This window comes from Protopterus annectens, chromosome 6.part0 (assembly GCF_019279795.1).
Source record: "Protopterus annectens isolate FY-2018-M chromosome 6.part0, PAN1.0, whole genome shotgun sequence".
In the NCBI taxonomy this organism is placed as follows: Eukaryota; Metazoa; Chordata; order Ceratodontiformes; family Protopteridae; genus Protopterus; species Protopterus annectens.
In genome coordinates, this window is record NC_056737.1 from 1436262853 (window position 1) to 1436282056 (window position 19204).

Genomic DNA, 19204 nt, shown 5'->3' on the forward strand with positions numbered 1-19204 from the left:
AAATCAGTATTTAAAAAATGATCAGTTATGTAAAAATAAAGATAAACTAGTGGTAATGAATCAACAAATGGTATAGAAGGGATTCAGATGTAATGATGAGATTATAAATATATTGGGAATAAGATATGGGATGAAAATATATAGGGAAAAGCAACAGAAGAAAATGGTCCAAAATTAAATTAAGGCTGTATGCTTGGGAGGTCTTATAAGCTGTCATATAAGAAAAAAAGTATATTTAATAAATTCTATCCTTATAGGTAAAATTCCTTATTTAGCTTGTGTTTATATGATACCATCTAAGTTTGAGAAAGAGATATTATCTATTGTATTTTCATTCATATGGGGACTAAGGTTTAATCCAGTTAGAAGAGGGATTTTATGTGTTAAAGAAGAGAATGGTGGGTTGGGTTTGTTTAATCCAAGTTTTTTGCAACTTCATTGAATCTTTATAAAGTTTTGGTAGGATTAAAAGAAAAGCATAAGAACTTAATAAATGTTATAATGAACGATAAATAGAAACATTTTTGAGAGAGAATAAATTCTGGTAAATGTTGGAAAGATTATTTAAATGATATGAAACAGTATCAGAATAAAATCTTTTTTATAAAAAATGAATATAAAAAATGTGGGGAAAAAAGAAAAGAATGTTATAGTAATATAATGTATGAACACTATTACTTATACCTGTGGAAAATTTAGGGAATGAGAAAAGAAATGTGATTAAGGTGAGACTTACGTGGTGTAGGAAAATCTATGAATGTAATGATTTTATTTGGAGATTGACAATAAGTAAATTACCTTTGAAAGCTAATATGTCTTATAAAAAGATGCAAGAAAGGGTGTGAAACTATTGTGAGGAGGAGGAAACGGCAGAGTATTTTTTTTAAATGTTTAAGGGTGAAGTACTTATGGAAATCAGTATGTGAAAATAAGATACTGAAAGGCTTTAAAAGTGTTGAAGATATAAATATGAATGTGCTGGAACATGGGTTCTGTAGAAACAAAAAGAGGTGAAAGACATTGTTAAAAAGTTGTGTTATGTTTCATGTGGAATATGGAATGAGAGACTGAATGAAATCAAATTTAATGGTAAATGGGTATTGTCTGAAATTTTGAAATATATACATTTTTGGCTGTGGAAAAAACAGTGTGGGAGTAATTAAGATATCTGGGATTGCATTAGATGGTAGCTAAAAATGTAAAATTGCTGTAAAAATGTACAATATGTAAATAATGTGCATAAGCTGTGTTAAATAACAAATCCCTACTTATTCGCAAGTGAATCATGACCTTCCAGCATCATTTCTGACTGTGGAGGTAATACAATGTATATACAGGCAGAATGGTGGTGGATGGTAATGATCATAGTGTTGTGGATGGCCTTTTTTTAGACCTTAGAAAACATATGTAGAGGCTGCTGGAGTAAAACTATCTTCAGATAAAGGTACTGTCATGTCCTTTAAAAAAGAAGAAGATTTATGGTATGGATTCAAAGTAAAAAATGACACAGTAATTGACAAATATGTATGGGACAAAATGATTGTGCTTTGGGCTTTACCTCAAAAGATATATGATTGTTTATACATTTGGGGAAAGAACAGTTCTGTGATGTATGTAAAGGGAATTTTTCAATCTTTCCCCTGAACTCGTGAAAAATAAAGAAAATAATTTTTTTTTCCAGCGAAATGTTAATAGTTTAATTAACATTGGAAAAAGACTAGCAATATTACAATGGTGTACACAGTGTGATGTTGATATTATATGTTTATGATGTACGATTTATTCCTAAAAAAAAAAAAAAAAAAAAAAAGAGAGATGTTTTAAGGGGAGGTGGCATAATATGAAATTTGGAAAAAGGCAGATATCTGGGCATTTTTAAAAGGGAAAGGTTATTACATTATTGTATTCTATTAGCAGAAAGTGGAGCATTTTTTGATATAAGAAGAGGTATGAAAGTTTACAGATTAATTGGGATTTACGCACTGACATCAAAGGCTGAAAGGATATAATTTTTGGAGTTTCAAACCATGTTGATTGATTAAAATACACATTATGATGGATGAATTTAATTATAAAAGTAGGGAGTGACATCAAAAAGTAAGGACATTAGTAAGGTATGGTAAAATAAAAATTGTTCAAAGAATGTATAAGTGTATAAAAGAGGAAATAGTGAAAAAGAAATAAATGTATTTTTCATTTTATCAGAAGGTGTATGTGCAAGGTTTGTGATGTTACGTTAAATGCATTTTTTTTTTTTAGGACACAAGGCTATTTGGATGGAGTGTGGAAATGATACGTTTACTGTCTGAAAATTTTGAAAGGGATGCAAAGAGTCCTTTTTTCAAATGCAGAACAGAAATTATTTCAAAGAAAAAGCAGTCAATTATGGATAGAGCACATGTATATGATTGAATTTCATAATTCATGGACAGAGTGGTTGACAGTATTTAAAGAAAAATATAGAGAACAGTATGGAAATGGAATTACAAAGGGGAAATAAAAATAAAAAAATATAGTAGGTTGCATAAAGAAAGGATGAACAGCCTTGAAAAAAACATATTTTTTCTTAAAGAAAAACAGACTTTTAATGACAAAAGACATGAAATCATGGTGTTTAGAAAAAAATATTCTCTTCAGGGTAAAAAAGGAGATGTTTCTCCTTAGTTAGCTAAATGAGTGAAAGCAGACTTAAATATTATTAGAGAAATGAGAGATATTAATTGTAATGTAAAATATAAACAAGACGAAATTACAGAAATTGTAAAGAACTATGTGAGTAATTTATATAGAAAAGAAAATATAAAACAAAATGTTGGCTGGGGTGTCAAAAAATTACCAAAAGTGGTATGAAAGTGTTAGAAAAATGTTGTTTTAATGGAATTTGGAACAATTTTGAGTAAAGTAAAAGAAGATGCATTATCTGGTATGGATGTGATAGGTTATAGAGTTTATAAATCAATTGAGTTTTGGAAAAAAGAGATGCTTTTTAAAAGTATTTAATGAATGGTTAAAAAAAGATGGAAATTGAGAAGTATATTTATAAAGGGATAATTAAATGTATATGTAAAAAAGAAAATAGAACCAAATAGAGAATTGGAGGACAATTGCATTAAATAATGATGACTATAAGAAATTCATATAAACCGACTTATTCAGAAATGGAAATTTTAGTTGATTCTGCATTAATAACCAGGGCACATTTGCAGATTTTATAGTTCTTAAATATTTGAGTGAATTATCCTCCACTGGCCTTGCTTATTTCTCAATCAAGTTTCATTTGTCAGCCATCTCAGCATGTCTGCCCATGGATTATCTCCTATATTCTCTGTCTTTGATCAAGCAGTTCTTGAAATGGGTTTTACAGGTAAGACCACCTAGGAAAGTGGTTGTACATACTTTGGATCGTAACTTTCTGTTGGAAAAGTTAACTCTGTCTCCCTTTAAACCGAGTCATCATGCTGATATATGGTTCAAGACAAAGAAGACTGTATTGCTTATTGCTCTGCTATAGGCAACACAATTAACTGAGTTACAAGTTCTTGTGGTTGAATTGTATTTATTTTTCCATACGTAAAAGGTTTATTTAAGAATAAATCCCAAATTAATGCCAAAAGTTGTTTCAGGGTTTACTTTGAATCATGTTATTAATGTCCTGGTTCTCTATCCTGAACCTAAAACTCATGATAAAAGAATCCTTCATACTCTATAGGTTCACAGGCAACTCAGGTATTATCTTGACAGAATTAAGCTCTTCAGGAAAACTGAACAGCTCTGTATCTCTTATAATGGGACAAAGAAAGGACAACCTGTGTCCAAACATTCTGTTTCTGGATGGTTACCTCTTACCAATGCTTTTTGATTTTCTCAACATGATAAATCACTTCCAGGCAGGATCAAGGCACATTATACTAGAACTGTGTCTTCTTGATGGCATACTGGAAAGAGATGGACTCTAGAAGCATTACTGAGGCAGATATGTGGTCTTCTGAATATATTTTTTACAAAGCATCGCAAATCATATTCCTTTTTGAGGGTGCACATGCAGAGTGGAGGCAAAGACTTTTAAAGACTGTCCAGCTGTTATATCCTAGCCAGGATATAGCCCATATAGCTACTGCAGCACTGATTATTTTAAAGTACAACTAACACAACTGTACTTTCAACAATAGAACACTGTCTGAATTATTAAAAATCATAAGGAATTTTCAAAAAAACAAAATAACTCTTCAGGCTTTAATTTTTGTTTGCTAACTCACAGAACGTTTTTCTTGCACCTTCAACATGATTTTGTCAAATAAAACTGTTTCTGCTTTTCGAAGTTGCAGGAGCTCATTGTCAGTGCCATAAACTGGCCCCCCAAAGGAAGACTCAGATTTTTATGAATCATAAAACATGCTGTGATATTTTGATAGTAAAGCACGCATCAGCTGCATTTTTTTCTTTGTGTCAGTCAATAGTGTTGATGTTGTGAGCAAATGCTGTGCCTTGCTTTATATTGACCATAAAACATTTTAAGAAACTGTAGACATGTTGTCATGTTTTGTAATCCAAAGAGCGGTGGAATTATAACAGTGGATTTAGAGAAAACTGAGATATTACTTGACAAGTTGAAATACAGAAAGAGAATAAAACATAAATGGACTTCTGCATGAAACCATTGTTTGCTGCAATGTTTTGTTACCTGTTTCTTACGTTTTCGTCATTTTGTTAAATAAGACAGTAGGTAATGAATTGCATTGAATTCATATACAATTCGGTACATTTATGGCTATGCAGTAGAGTAAACCAATTCATTTTAAAAACTGAATACGTTAATTTGTTTCCAGGAATTTCTGATTGCATGATAGGAAGACATGCACGCAACACATGATTCCGCTAATGGTTTATCGATATTAAATGTTATGCCTTGATTACCTTGTTCATGGTAATAGTTGTAGTTTTTGTCAGTCAGGTAGAACAACTTAAAGTAGCCCCCCCCCCGTCCATTTCAACCTTTCACTGTTTCTGCAGGACTAAAACACAGTCCTTGTGTGTGCTTTTATGTCTTGTGAATAAACATGAAACAATGGCAAATACCCTGCAATTTTAGGGCAATAAATATTTTCTAACTTTTAAGCTCTGAATTCGCCCTAGGTGTGTGTGTGTGTGTGTGTGGGGGGGGGGGGTATGGAAGAGAAACCATAGCAGGTCTAGCCACCCGGCGGTGTGAACATTGGCTGTAGATGATTGTCACTGCTGAAGTGACACCCCACCCCATGGGCAAAAATGGGAAAAGACGCTTTGGATAGATGGATGCAATATTTTTAAAATTCCCTTTGATTGTTTCAAAAACAGTTCTGTAACTGAAACATCCTATAATGATGTGGATTAATAGAAAGAGCTAACATTCTAGAACAGACAGGAATCACGGCCCTGTGCGGGGTTATGTCTTTCTGAAACTCACGCTTTGGTGAAATGTCCCCACTTTAGAGCTATGAAGATGTTGCGGACTACAACCTCTTCCACCCGCGCGCCCATCAGCACCAGCCATTGCCCTACCACCCCAGTTACACAATGTCACAAATTATACAAGTGGGAGGGGCAGCTAGCATTTGAAGTTACCTTGTACTTTGAAGAACAGTATTTTCAAGTTGTGAACATTATGAATTACTACATTGGCATGCTACCTTGAAGCCTGCATTGCTAAGAGGATGGGGAGAGGGAGCTGTTATCTGTCGTTTCCAACGTGCACGCACGGTGATGTGTTATCTGATATTATTCTCGGTTGCAGTGGGCACTGCATTTTATTTTGTCATGATTTTTTTTATATTTTTTTAAACTTATGCCCCCTGCCAAAATAACTGCTGAAAACACAAAGTCATCTTGCATCATCTAAAGTCATATATTGTAAATCGGTGGTACATTCCGCCATGTAATCTTTATAGGTACACTCAGCTAAGTGTGTTATTTACTTAGCTGTTTCTGCGTTTATCATATTCAGAGTTTGGCATGCTAAATCTGAAAAGAATCGGTCTCCTTTTTCTACAGGTGATGTGACCAAGGCAAGGGGAAAAGCTCCGCAGGATAAGCGCAGACAATGGTTTGTGGCTCGTGTTAAACAACGAAGTTAACAGTCAACAAGAAGTACAAATTACCTCTCAACTGTCCCTGATTTTGACTCAAATTTTAGCTCTGTCCCTCTTAATCCCTCCTAAAACTAGTGACTTTTGGAGGAAAGGTGGTGAATTACACTTAATGAATAATGACAATAATTAAGAGTTATATACTTCTTTTACTTCAGAAAATGTGTATTTGATTCTGACAATGTTTCAAGTTAATAGCACTAATATTTTAAAAGTGTCCCTGATTTTTTCTTGACTTGTCCCTGATTTTGTTGAAATTTGTCCCCGATTGGTTGAGAGGTCTGTTAACAATTAAGTACTACAACCATTGCAAGTGACTTAATAATGCACAGTTGTAAGTATGCATGTAATTTTAAAGTGAATTATAGTGGTAAAATAAAGATTTTATTGTCCAAATACGAATTTGTAATTAGAAAATGATCCAAGTTGCTAAGTTACATTGTTCAATGCATACAGCATAGCAATGCATGCAGCGCTGTTTATATTAAGCAGTCATCTAATAACAAATAAACACGGATAATGGTTATCCTTTCCAAGTGGAAGGAGCTTGTATACGCACAAGGCTCGTTTGTTACAGTGTAATGGCTTCAGTGGCAAGCAACGTTTTGCTGCAGGCTTGTGATTTTAACTTATACAAACTGCAACAGAGAGTCAAAGATCATATAGTATTCCTTTATATACTTTTTTTGGAAGCTGTCGATGTGATTTAATAGGGATATAAGACAGACAGCGCGCGCGCGAGAGAGAGAGAGAGAGAGAGAGAGAGAGAAAAGGAGAGAGCGAGCGAGACAGAGAGCGCGCGAGAGAAGTGGACGCTCGTGGCAGCGGTGAAAAGACTAATTAGACAGGCTAGATGCCTGGCGGGGCTTCGCCTTGTTCCCTGACAAAGAGGCTGGGTTTTAGCATCTTTCCGTCTAACCAATAGGCTTGTAGTGGGAAACAGTTATCGCTAGACTGTGCTGTTACACCTGCAGAGCTTGCAGTCTGGCTGTCTCCACACATCGACCCATCTTCTCAAATAGGAAGCAAAGCGAAGAAGGATTTCTACTTACTGGCATCATTATTTCATGCACTCTGTGCTTGGCTTGGAAGTTGACGCCTCTTGCTCCCTGAGCATTTGCCATTAGTATCATCTGGTAAGGGGCTTTCCTTGACTTTGCTGTTTATCTGCGTGAGTGGCATGCATGCTGTTGGATTCCACTTTTTTGAATATTCAAGCTGTTTGTTAACGAGAAAGCTGGGGCATCACAACTTTTATATTTTCCAGGTGAAGTGGTTTAATATCGCCTAATCTGCCTTATACCTTGGGCTTATATTGCCGCTTCATTTGGGCCGACTTATTAACACTTGGTGAAACTGAAGCAATGTTCTAAGCCCGTTAACTAAGAATGTGTGTTATTTAAGGAGAACTTGCTTATGGTTTAGCTGCTGCAGGTGCAAAACCTTGGCATTGCATACATAAGTGGCGTATGCTTACATGACACTAGTACTGTAGGGGTTACAAAAATGCTTTAGAATCTAGATGTCGGGTGCGGCGGGAATTCCTTAACAGCTTTTATAAAACTGGAGTACTTGTCAGTATATCTGCCAACTGCACTTCATCATGCGGAATATTCCTCACGCTGAGCCTTAAATTTGCATGTTTCGCGCTCCTACACAACATTCATTCTTAAGATTTTTTTAAATATCTATGTTAAATTGCATTGATATATTACTTTATCAAAAGAACTTTCTAGGAGCATACGATAACTCATGTTACCTTAGCTGTGAGCTTCCGAGTTGAAGTTTCTAGTGAAAGTGTATGACATTTTGAACCATTTATTCCACAGAATAAAAGGTAGGGTTGTCCATACCGAGGCTCTTGTTAGGGTCCAGTGTAAGTTCCAAGGGAGGGCGATGCGTGCACTGTGCTGTAAAGTAATACAGATGGAACTAGTTGCCTTGTCTTTACCTGTCCTAAAGATTCACAACACAGTTTCTGGGCTTAGCAATGTGCTGTGCATGACTTGGAGTTGTCTCTTGCAGAGCAATGATAATGTAGGAGACCTTTTTTACTGTAAACACATTTTCCATAAAAATGATAGTGATGTTGATGTCATCAAAGAAAACATTTTGTGAGTTGTTATGATAGAAAATGCTCTGTGAAGCCCATAGATGTGTATGTAAGTGGATGTTGGCAAGTAAACTTTTCAGCTTTATGCTTAAATGGTCATTACTGCAGTTTTTGTTGGATACATTTAAGTTTACAACTGCAATAGTATTTTAAAATGCATTTGCAAAACCAGTGGATAGTTAGAGGCTGTATCGTTTTTGAAGTATGCTTACAGTTCAAGATGACACAGAGTGTATGAAAAATCCCCATAACTTTAAATAAAAAAGTAAATAAATTAAAATACATAATGTGTTGTAGAGCAAATGAAATAATTAGATTCTTACGAGAAGGAAGGAAAAGATCCCCAAGCATGTTGCTAGTATTTATAATGCTACGCTAAATTACATCTCAGCTCTAGCTGTATAACTTTACTGTTAAACTTCCTGTGAAATGGTTCAATGCTGTGTCAAGGATGGCAGCAGATTATTAGGCAGCTAGTCCACAGGGGCAGGTAATTTTTATTCAGTCAAGCTATTAGTGCTATTTAATGTTATCAGTGGAAGGTATAATGCCTTCCCTTTCCCCCAGAGAAAGAATCAGTAAATGCTCTACTTTTATAAGGCAGGGACATCTTTTTAAGTGATATAGTGCATATGCAGGCAAGCTTTTATTATCGAGTTATAACTACAAAAGAAGCATTTGTTTAAAAAATGAGAGTCCTTACATTATGGTTGTCTGGTTATAAAACAGACTATAACCAGACTACATAATCTGATTTGCATTGCAAAACTGATTTGATTTGTATAAGAAATTACTGTAGCTTTGGCTGGAACATCAGTTGACTTACTGAAAATATAAAGGCACACTATACCAGTGAGATGTGTAATGTTTTATCTTGGTTGCATATTGCATACATTAAGGGAAAATGAAAATACACATTGCACAAGTTGGTAAAAACAAAGAAATTGTATTGTTGAATCCTATGGAAACATCATTTGCTATTTCAAACAGACTAGAATTATCCTGAATTTTAATTAAATGAAAGAAAAGCATAGAACAAATATGGTAAGATGAGGCTTGCCACTATATGGCAGACTTTATGCAGATGTCTTTTACTTCCTGTGCATTTGGTGTTGACATAGTATGCTATGGGTGTTTTAAGTGGAGAGACAGAGAAAAATAAAAGATGGTTTAGAAAACACAACATGAATATGTCTGTTTGCCTTAAACAAATGCAGATAGAGAGAGAGGTATGACTTGCTTCTGAAAACATAATTGCAACTGATCTGTTTTGTCTGTCTCACACACATACACATTTGTATCATCCTGCACTTGTAGAGTACTGCAAAAATGTTTAGTAAATGCCAAATGGCATACATTCTTGAAACTTTTTACAAATTTGTAAACTTACTGCATTTTGAAAAAAAATGCCAATATTCACTTATTGTTCTCACAAAACACATCCATAACATAACATGAATAAGAACTATTATTGGCTTTAAAAATAATTTTTTAACATGTTATAGTTGTTTTGTCTTTAGACATACATTTAGCACTATGACAACTGATAGGCATGTTTAAGCCAGCATGATCTGAAATAGTTTAGACAACCAGGTGTTGGGTGTTGTTAGTCAACCAGGTGTTGTTAGTCAACCAGGTGTTGGGTGTTGTTAGTCAACCAGGTGTTGGGTGTTGTTAGTCAACCAGGTGTTGGGTGTTGTTAGTCAACCAGGTGTTGGGTGTTTAGTCAACCAGGTGTTGGGTGTTGTAAGCTAACAGTAATTTTTTGAAAACTTTTTTTAAACATATGGTATTTGAAAAATGTCAAAGAGTAATACACATGCTCTCACACAAACACATGCACTCTTTCTGCATAATGGAAGCATTTATCTGACCTAGGTGTATTGAAACCTTCAGGTGTTGCTTTGTTAACGTAGATGCTACTTTTTGCACTAGCTGTATATTGCCGGCAATATTACATTAAAAAATGACAACTGAAGCAGCATTCATTTGGTGACTACAACTTTGAAGGGCAATGTAAATGGCTGTAAAGCATGTACAGAGAAATATCTTAATACACACACACTTCTTAATAATTAAAAGCTGAAAATGAAATATGATTTAGTATGAAAATCTTTTGCAAAGAATTGTGTGATTGTCACCTTTCTATAGTCCTGCTTTCTAATTCTTATATCTGTGAATTTCTTCAGCAGACGTCCATTGAGGTATGCTAAGCACTTGTAACCAAAAAAGAATGCTAAGCATAAAAGTTGCAACACAAAATATAATTTTTTTTCTTTCTATGCTTTATATTGGATTTTTTTTTGGAGGGGGGGTTCTGCCATAAAGACCTCAAGGACCATTATCCAGATGGATGTCCCCCTGTCCCCAGTAAAGTTATCTTACCTTAAATATGTCACATGATGATGGTCAGTTGAGTTTTTCGGATAGAATATTCAACAAAAGAGGCATTTACTAACTTATATAATTGTCATAAAAATTACTGTTGCAAGTAAGCAAGAATACTTTTTAGAATGGCACCTCGTAGAGACTTAGAATTAGATTTTAAATGAAGATTTTAAGGTAACCTGAAGAACATCACCATTCCCTACATGGTATACTAATAGCAGACTGACTCATAATTTATGACTTATGTCTTGTAGTTGTTTATGTAATTTTTGATTATAAAGGAAGTGTGGCATATTCAGTGTTTTGTACTTAAAAAAAGTGTTTGTACACATTAGTTCTGTTGATATATGCTTCTTGTACACACATGAAAAAAATTGCAAATCTCTTAAGTGTGACAAATGCAAAGTAATTCCATAAGAACTTCATTAGAATACTTTGAGAATTTTGAGACAAATCATTCTAGATATTCTGAGTCTTTACAATAGTGGTCATTGCATAGTTGGGGAATTTAACTTTATTATTGTTAACAACCCCAAATGTAGTATTTGAAGTTGGCATTAGAATTTCTTCATTTATTTCAAGATAGAAGGGATTGCAGGTGACAAAACTTAGCACAGAACCCTTTTGAGAATTAAATATCAGATTCAGTACACCATCTTGTTTTATATATAAATGTGACACAGAAGTATGACATTCAAAATCATTTGCAGCATGGAAGCCCACTTTTTTGTCATCACCTTATACATGTTTTTGATGCAGATTTGGTAAATGAATATCAGAAAACAAAAAATAAGGTCAAATTATATTGTGACAGCAACTGATAGATCTGCTAATAGTGCTCATAAACCATTAGCACATGGCTCATTTCAAACTGTATGTACTCTAGAAAAAAAAGTACTGAATTTCCTTGATGAAGCATGATAAATACCAACTGATGGAATTCCAGTATCTTATTCCATAGTTATACTCCTAAAGTTCTAAAAGGCTAAACATTTATTAGGTACAAATCCATTTTTATAAGTATTCCTTTTGCATATTTGCAGCTCTTATAAATAGAGATTCTTTAAATGCTTTCAATTATTCATTCAGGGGGTTGGGAGGGTGGCCTAATGGTTAAGGTGTTTGCCTTACGAACACAAGGTGCAGGGTTTGAGTCTCATAAGGGATAATTGGCTAAGCTTAAAATGGCTCGCAAGGGCAGTTAGCTTAGTACTAATCTATGAACCTATGAACCTATGCATATATCTGTTTTCTGAATCACTTGCCGTGCGAATTGTCACAGTGAAAGCAACCTGACCAAGGCAGACTAGACTTCCCAAACCCTAGAGATTGTCTTTTACTCATTGTATTTAATTTCAGGCAAGCTGAAAGAATCCCCTCAAAGTTTCTGTGATCTGTCTCAGGGACTCCTCCAATGTGTAGTACATCCACAAAGATTAGCACCCATGGAACATCCTCTCTACATGTCCAGATCACTGCACTAGACATCCCCAATTTGGAGGAAAAGTAACATCATTCTTTAGCATTTTTGTATTACTGAGTTTTATATTCTGTGATAGAGAATAAGCCCAACAACTCTTGTGTAGGAACCTCACTTCCAACAACTGCAGCCCTGATTTCTTCTTTCAGTCACTCCTCAAAGGCTGTGACTATAGCTAAGGAAGGGAACATACACTGGCTTTCATACTACAAGTTTCAGCCCACATCTCTGCTCTTACAGTCCCATCATGGTCAGCTGTAAAACCACTGCACCCAATTGCTCATTCATCCAAGCAAATCTAGATACATAAACACCTTCACGAAGGGTTGCTCCTACAAGTTAGACAGAGAGAGCGCTGCATTCTTTTCCAGTAGAAATCCAAGACTTTTGATCTGATGGTCCTGGTTTTCATCTTGTCTACTTCACTGTCAGCAGGGAGCTGCTCCAGTGGACAAGGGTGATTGAAAAGTACCTTGATGAAAATACAGTGTTTTCTGCAAGCAACAGTTTGAAGTATTGGTTTACCGTGGATGTCCCTTGATATCCTGTCCATGAAAAAAAAAGGCACTGGGGGTCATAGTTATACACCCACCATGGAGGTATTTGACTTAATACCAAGAATGCAGACAATGTAATAGGACTGAGTGCACATGAGTGTAATCCAACAAATTTATACTACTGCTGCACTTCTTATAAAACACTCCAGGACATGCCACCATATTTTCATCCCGAAGCATATGATGAACTCCCAGAACTACTCCAGAATATCCAAAGTGGCTTGGCGTTTAGCCAGTTATCTAGTGTTTCACAGCCAGGACTGAATTCACATTCCTCCAACTGAGTGATAGGCTTGACTGTAGGATGTAGTTGCCTGTCCTGCACACTGTCATCAGGCACATGGGCAGTATATAAGTGGTACACACTATCTTGCCAGATACTTTTATGTACTGACTGATATCTTAATTAATGGTGCTGTTCACATCTTCCTTATGACATTGAAAATGTATATTAAACATAATATGGTAGGAATCTCAAGGTCCTTCTAAATTATTAATGGATTTCATTGATTTCCACTGCCTTGCCACTTCAGAACTGTTTAATTAGGGTCTATATTACAACATCAAACTACAACAAGTGTGAATATTGTAATGTAGAACCCTGAAGTCCGAAAGTGGAAAATAGTGAAGCCACGGAGCATCGAATTTTTTCCCAGGGAAAAAAAGTTAGTGGGCCATTTTCAGGGCTTTGCTATTTCCTCCACTGTGGTGCGATCTTGGAGTTGGTATATTTAAGTAAGGGGGGCATTGGGGCATAGCCCCCATGTTGGGGGTTGTGGTGGGCAAAGCCCCCCACTTCAGTTTAGGTTTAAGGTTAAGTTATTTGGGTTTTTTTGTAACCAAACAGTGATTTTTTTTTCCCCCCTGGGAAAAAAAATCGTTGTTCTGTGGTTTCAGTTTTCTTGGGTTTCCAACATAACGGTTCGATATTACAACAGTAGAACTTTTTTAAGTTCGCTGTTGTGATATAGACCCATTTAATTATTACCGTGACATTAACTATATTTTTTTCTGCATCACTTCAGCTTTATTTATAAAAGTACAAACAGTAAATGGTCAATGCAGCATTTCCTAGTATACAGGTTATTAGAAACTGACATAAATCCTCTGTTCATTTTAAGGACACTGATTATTAATACCAAACATATTCAAACAACATTCCATGAAATAACTATTTACAATATAAAGTACTGTTCTGCTTCTTAAACATTAACACATCATTCAGCTATTTGGGTATCTCCCCAATGTCAAGCAGATTCAACCTGAAGTGAATAGGGTCATTTTTTTTACCTTTAATGTAATCCTAATAAGTCTTGCTGATAAAATAATTTCCCATGAGCATGCCAACCTGAGGCACATTTCTGAGTATTGAAAAATTCAATTTATTAAGTTGATCAGTATCATTCACACTTACTGTTATGTAAGTCCTTGTGAATACTTCAAGCTGCAAAAGCAGTTCTTGAAACTTGCTTCTTTGCCTGCAAACCAGACATGGTCAGCTTGCAAGAATAAATCTACTGTACAGGGAACTGCCTGTCCTAGCCACACAGAAAGAGTTTCACCTAGTGTCTTCCATAAATCCTGCATTAGGTGTCACTCCTAAAACTGAGCCCCTGCTTCACAGTGAGGGCAGGTGTACAGTATTCCCCCTACAAAAAAGATAGTGTTTTTATAAATAAATAGAATATATTTTTTAATGTAACTAGAAGAAAAGGACCCATCCATATTATTAATTCTCCCTCAGTGGTTAGAATGGCCCCACCTGTATATTGAACCTGCACCTTAGCAAATGAAAAGGAGTAATCCCATAAGATGACAAGGAGTGATATGAATTGGTACTTGTGGAGCTCTGCCCTTAACCTCTTACTTCTTGTAAGCTCTTGAAATGATGGGATAAAAGATCGAGATACCAGGTGTCTGAATTCATCACATAGAATAATCTCTGTTTCCCAATAATTCCCCACTTCAGTCCTCTGTTGTTGGCACAGGAATTGAAAATAATCAAAAACATTTTTGCTCCTGACATGTTGAGCTAGCTCCCCTAACTTTCATATGCCTTTTCTTCCTCCATATCTCTTTAAAGGATGTTTTCCTTTTGCAGTTTTTAAGGATGGGCAATCTCACAAGGAAAGAGCCAACTTCCATATCCGTACATGCTGGTGTACGTTATTATAGTATGTAAAGTGCTGCATGAGCATTTCTTATAATTAGCCCCCCTCAGATGTCCTGGTAGTTATTTATGGTATCAAACCACTGCGAAGATCTTGGTCTCCACTCTCACCAATACCAGTAAGTCAGCCTGTTTTATACTACAAGTTTAACTCAAAGTGAAAGCATTGGCAAGGAGGCCCCATCTGGATTTGACTAGCCGCCTCAATCTAGCTGTGTTCTTGCCACATGTTGCTGACCTGTTTTCTCATTTTTTCAATATAAGCTGCAAGATCAGCTTAATTGTTATTAACAACCAGTTGTTATTGTGCAAATTTTAAATATGACCACAAATAGGATAGAATCAGTCCATTGAACATTTTCACAAGAGCTATGCTACCTGTTAGATCAGGTATCATTTCAATGCACAAAAATTTAGTATTTTCTTTGTATACATCTACAAATGAAGCCGTAATAGTGCTGGCCCTTACGGTGTATATACAGTTTCAGTAAATGTACTTTTAGTCAGTGAAAATAATATTCAATCAAGAATATTGATAAGAACAGTACAAACACATTTTGTTTGCATGGTACAATGCTTGGGAACCAAGGCTAAGGAAGCATGTAGACATTTACAGGGTTTTGATATTATTAGGAGATATTTTATATACAGTCAGTTAAGTTAGTTCATTTGGACAGACATGCAGAAAGTCACTGCAGTAGACACTCGAGTACAAGTGCAGAAATCTGGTCAAATATCCAGCATTCCAGAATATTAAGGACAATATTCAGGAGGAAAGGAATATAGAATTTCTACAGACTGTTTCAGTTTATCAGCACTGTTATTGGAAACAGTATTCCAATATTGCTGACATCTACCTCCACTGTACATAGTAAAACATTCCTAACTGAACTACTGGGAATGCAAACTTTTGTTCTGAAAGGTACAAGAAGATTAGGCCCATAAAGGAGAGACTGGCACCTGTTCTGCAGAGTTCTGGGTAATTAACAGATACAGGCATTCATTCCAGTCTCATTTCAGTTGTTTCCAGTTAATTCCAGTATTTTACAGTCATGTCAGTTTTTACACTACCCAAGAAAGTCAAGTCTCCACCAACTGTTAAGCAATATATTTAATTTTGCCCATTGCTGTTTAAGGTTGATGTCAGCTTGAGATCCTTTAGCATGATGTTTCAGGGAATGAGAACAGTTTTTCTTTGTTTTGGAACTTAATAGCTATGGTGGCTGGGTATTTAAACCACATAGATATGTTTTCTTCTTGTAGCAGAGTGATCTGACGATAGCAAAGGTCTTTCTACAATTCATTTATCTTCCTCAGGAGAAAAATACTAACATAGTCAGACATGGCTTCAATGAAGCTGAAAGGTTTGTCCCATCTTTGCTGCAGATCTGAACTTCTCTATCACCACAGTTTAGCAGTATGAACATATTTTAGTGGAGCACAGAACCTATGGGACTCTGAGGTCTCAAAACTCGGTTTCCTCTTGATGTTGATAGGGGATTTCTGGCTGCAATACTGGCTGCAATTGACAAGCTAAATAGGGGCACATGTCCCCCAACTCAGAGCTCTCTGATAGTCATCCCTTATGTGATTATTAGAACAGAAGTGATTTTCCAGACCCTCCACTTTATCCTTCAAAAGTGACAATTTATTTGTCTTGTGGGTTTTAGAGGAGAAACATGACAACAGACATATCCATAAAGGTAACCTTATTCACACAAGTATCTAAACCTTTTCTGCAACTTTATTCATTCCATCACTTGTCATTGTCATTGTACAACAATGGTTCTTACGTCACCACTCTGAAAGCTTGCTGAGATCTTTAATAGAGTCAGTAGACTTTGTGTCTTTGATTTCTCCTATTATTTTTTTTCCTGGATGTGGGAATTATTAGTCAAACTTGGATTGATTTGTATAGAATGAGCCAGACGTGGGTTTCAGTGTTTGTTTTTTTTTGTTTTTGTTTTTTTCACTTGTGCAACCATGGAGTTATGGGGATGGAATCCATAAGAGGGAGCCTGAGTGCTAGCTTACTAGAGATGCATGTTTCTGGACATTGAAAAAATGATGAAGAATGACTTGCATGAATCAACTGTACATATAAAAAGTAGAGATAACTTGAAGTATTTGCATATCAACATTTCAAATATTGGGGAATACTATTAGCTGCTTTCTACAGCTAGAGAGCAATTTTAATTGATGCTACACAAATGTTTCCATGAAACTAATGAAAGTGTAATGAAATTACAAGTGCAATCTCATCATTTGACAGTTAAACACTGAATTATTTAAACATGATACAGCATTTTAAAAAAACCCACCAATAGCAGCCCCTTGTGTGTGTGTGTGTGTGTGTGTGTGTGTGTGAGCACGTGCACATGTGCAAGTGTGTGTTTGTGTTTGTGTTCTGTGCCCACTATACCTCTGCTATTTATATTTGCTAACTCTGTTTAACTACACCTCTGTTAAAATGCCAGGTTTTTGTGATATAAAAAAAATGAGACCACAATAAATCATTTCAAAACTTTAATGTGACCTGTAACCTATACAATTCAATTGAAAAACCAACAAATCTGTTAGGGGAAAAATATAAAAAATAAAAAAATGTACAATAAGCTGGTTGCATAAGTGTGCACACCCTTAAACTAATACTTTGTTGAAGCACCTTTTGATTTAATTACAGCATTGTGTTCCTGGGTACACACCTGCCATCAATTAAAGAGACTCTGATAAATCCCAAATAAAGTTCAGCTGTCCTAGTAGGATTTTCCTGATATGTACTCAGTTGTCTGCTTCAGCAAAAGCCATGGTTCGCAGAGAGCTTACAAAGCATCAAAGGGATCTCATTGTTGAAAGGTATCAGTCAGGAGAAGGGTACAAAAAAATTTCCACAGCACTGGATATACCATAGAACACAGTTAAGACACTCATCAAAAAGTGGAGAAAATATGGGACAACAGTAATGTTCCAAAGAACTGGACGTCCCTCCAAAATTGATGGAAAAGACAAGACGAAAACTGGTCAGGGAGGCTGCCAAGAGACCTACAGCAGCACTGAAGGAACTACAGGAATTTCTGGCAAGTACTGGTTGTATACTATATGTGACAATAATCTCCCATATTCTCCATATGTCTGGACTATAGGATAGGGTTGCAAAATGGAAGCTTTTCTTACACAGAAAAACATCCAGGCCTGGCTAAAATTTGCAAAACAATATATCGTCTCCCAAAAGCATGTGGGAAAATGTGCTATGGTCTGATGAGACCAAGGTTGAACTTTTTGGCCACAATTCCAAAAGGTACGTTTAGCGCAAAAACAACACTTCACATCACCAAAAGAATACCATTCCCACTGTGAAGCATGGTGGTGGCAGTTTCATGCTTTGGGGTTGCTTTTCTTCAGCTGGAACTGGGGCTTTAGTCAAGGTGGTGGGAATTATGAACAGTTCCAAATACCAGTCACTTTTCAGTGGCAGATCCAGGAATTTGCAAAAGGAGGTGTCACAGTCTGGTCAGTTAACTAACGGGGTGGAGGTGGGACACTAGGTTGGGTGGCTGTTGTAGATGGCACGTTTGTGGGCCCCCCCATTTCACAACATACTTTTAGGGGATTTTTCTGAAGCACACTGAGCTGATACGCTGTACAGTGCACTACAAAGGGTGCTACTGTATGAGCCCTATTTAATCAGTATGCATTGCTCTATTTCATGGATTAATGCAACACTTGTACAGCTCTGTGGGTTAGCATGATACTAGCTCTGCTCATGATATTACAAGTGAGAAGAGACAGTGGCCTGATAGTACATTCTTCCTCACTATTGTGTCCATAATAAGTCTTACTCTGCTGCCTTAACAATATACATATATGTATAGTACATCTGTGCAAAGTATCTTCATGAATCTCATCCCAGAATATGCTAAGTTAACATGAATTTCAGATACTTTGGAGTCACTGTTGTAATCCCAAAGTGATGATGGCAGCAGGTACTTTAAATCAATGTTAACAGGACTGCCCTTTTTCACTGGTGTATTGAATACTGACAGTGTAAAGCTACATGCACAGACTGTTCTATTCAGACAGAAGATTTGGATTAAGGAACATTGCAAAGGACTTCAAGAGTTTGATCTCATACAAGTTTAAAAAGACAGCCATATAAGTACAAATGGATTTGTTCATTACTCCAAACTGATGACAAAACTCTTGCTCAATTTTAGTATAGTGGCATTCAAAATCGGAAATATCAGAGATGGCATAAGCAATAATTTTTCTCACAGGGGCCATATCTTTGCAACAGGGTGCCAGCCAGACTGACTGGGCTTTAATCACCTGCTATTTTAGTGTACATAAATGGCTATAACTGGGTATAGCCAGGCA

The 19204-nt window shown here is 35.9% G+C and overlaps 1 protein-coding gene across 1 annotated transcript in view; it reads left to right on the forward strand.

Moving 5' to 3' along the window:
• Positions 1-6942: 6942 nt before the first annotated feature.
• THSD7B (thrombospondin type 1 domain containing 7B) overlaps positions 6943-19204 on the forward strand; it is a 6482604-nt gene continuing 6470342 nt past the window's right edge. Inside the window, exon 1 of the mRNA XM_044074964.1 lies at positions 6943-7258. The gene's annotated coding sequence lies outside the window, so the exon portion shown is untranslated. The remainder of the gene's footprint in view (positions 7259-19204) is intronic.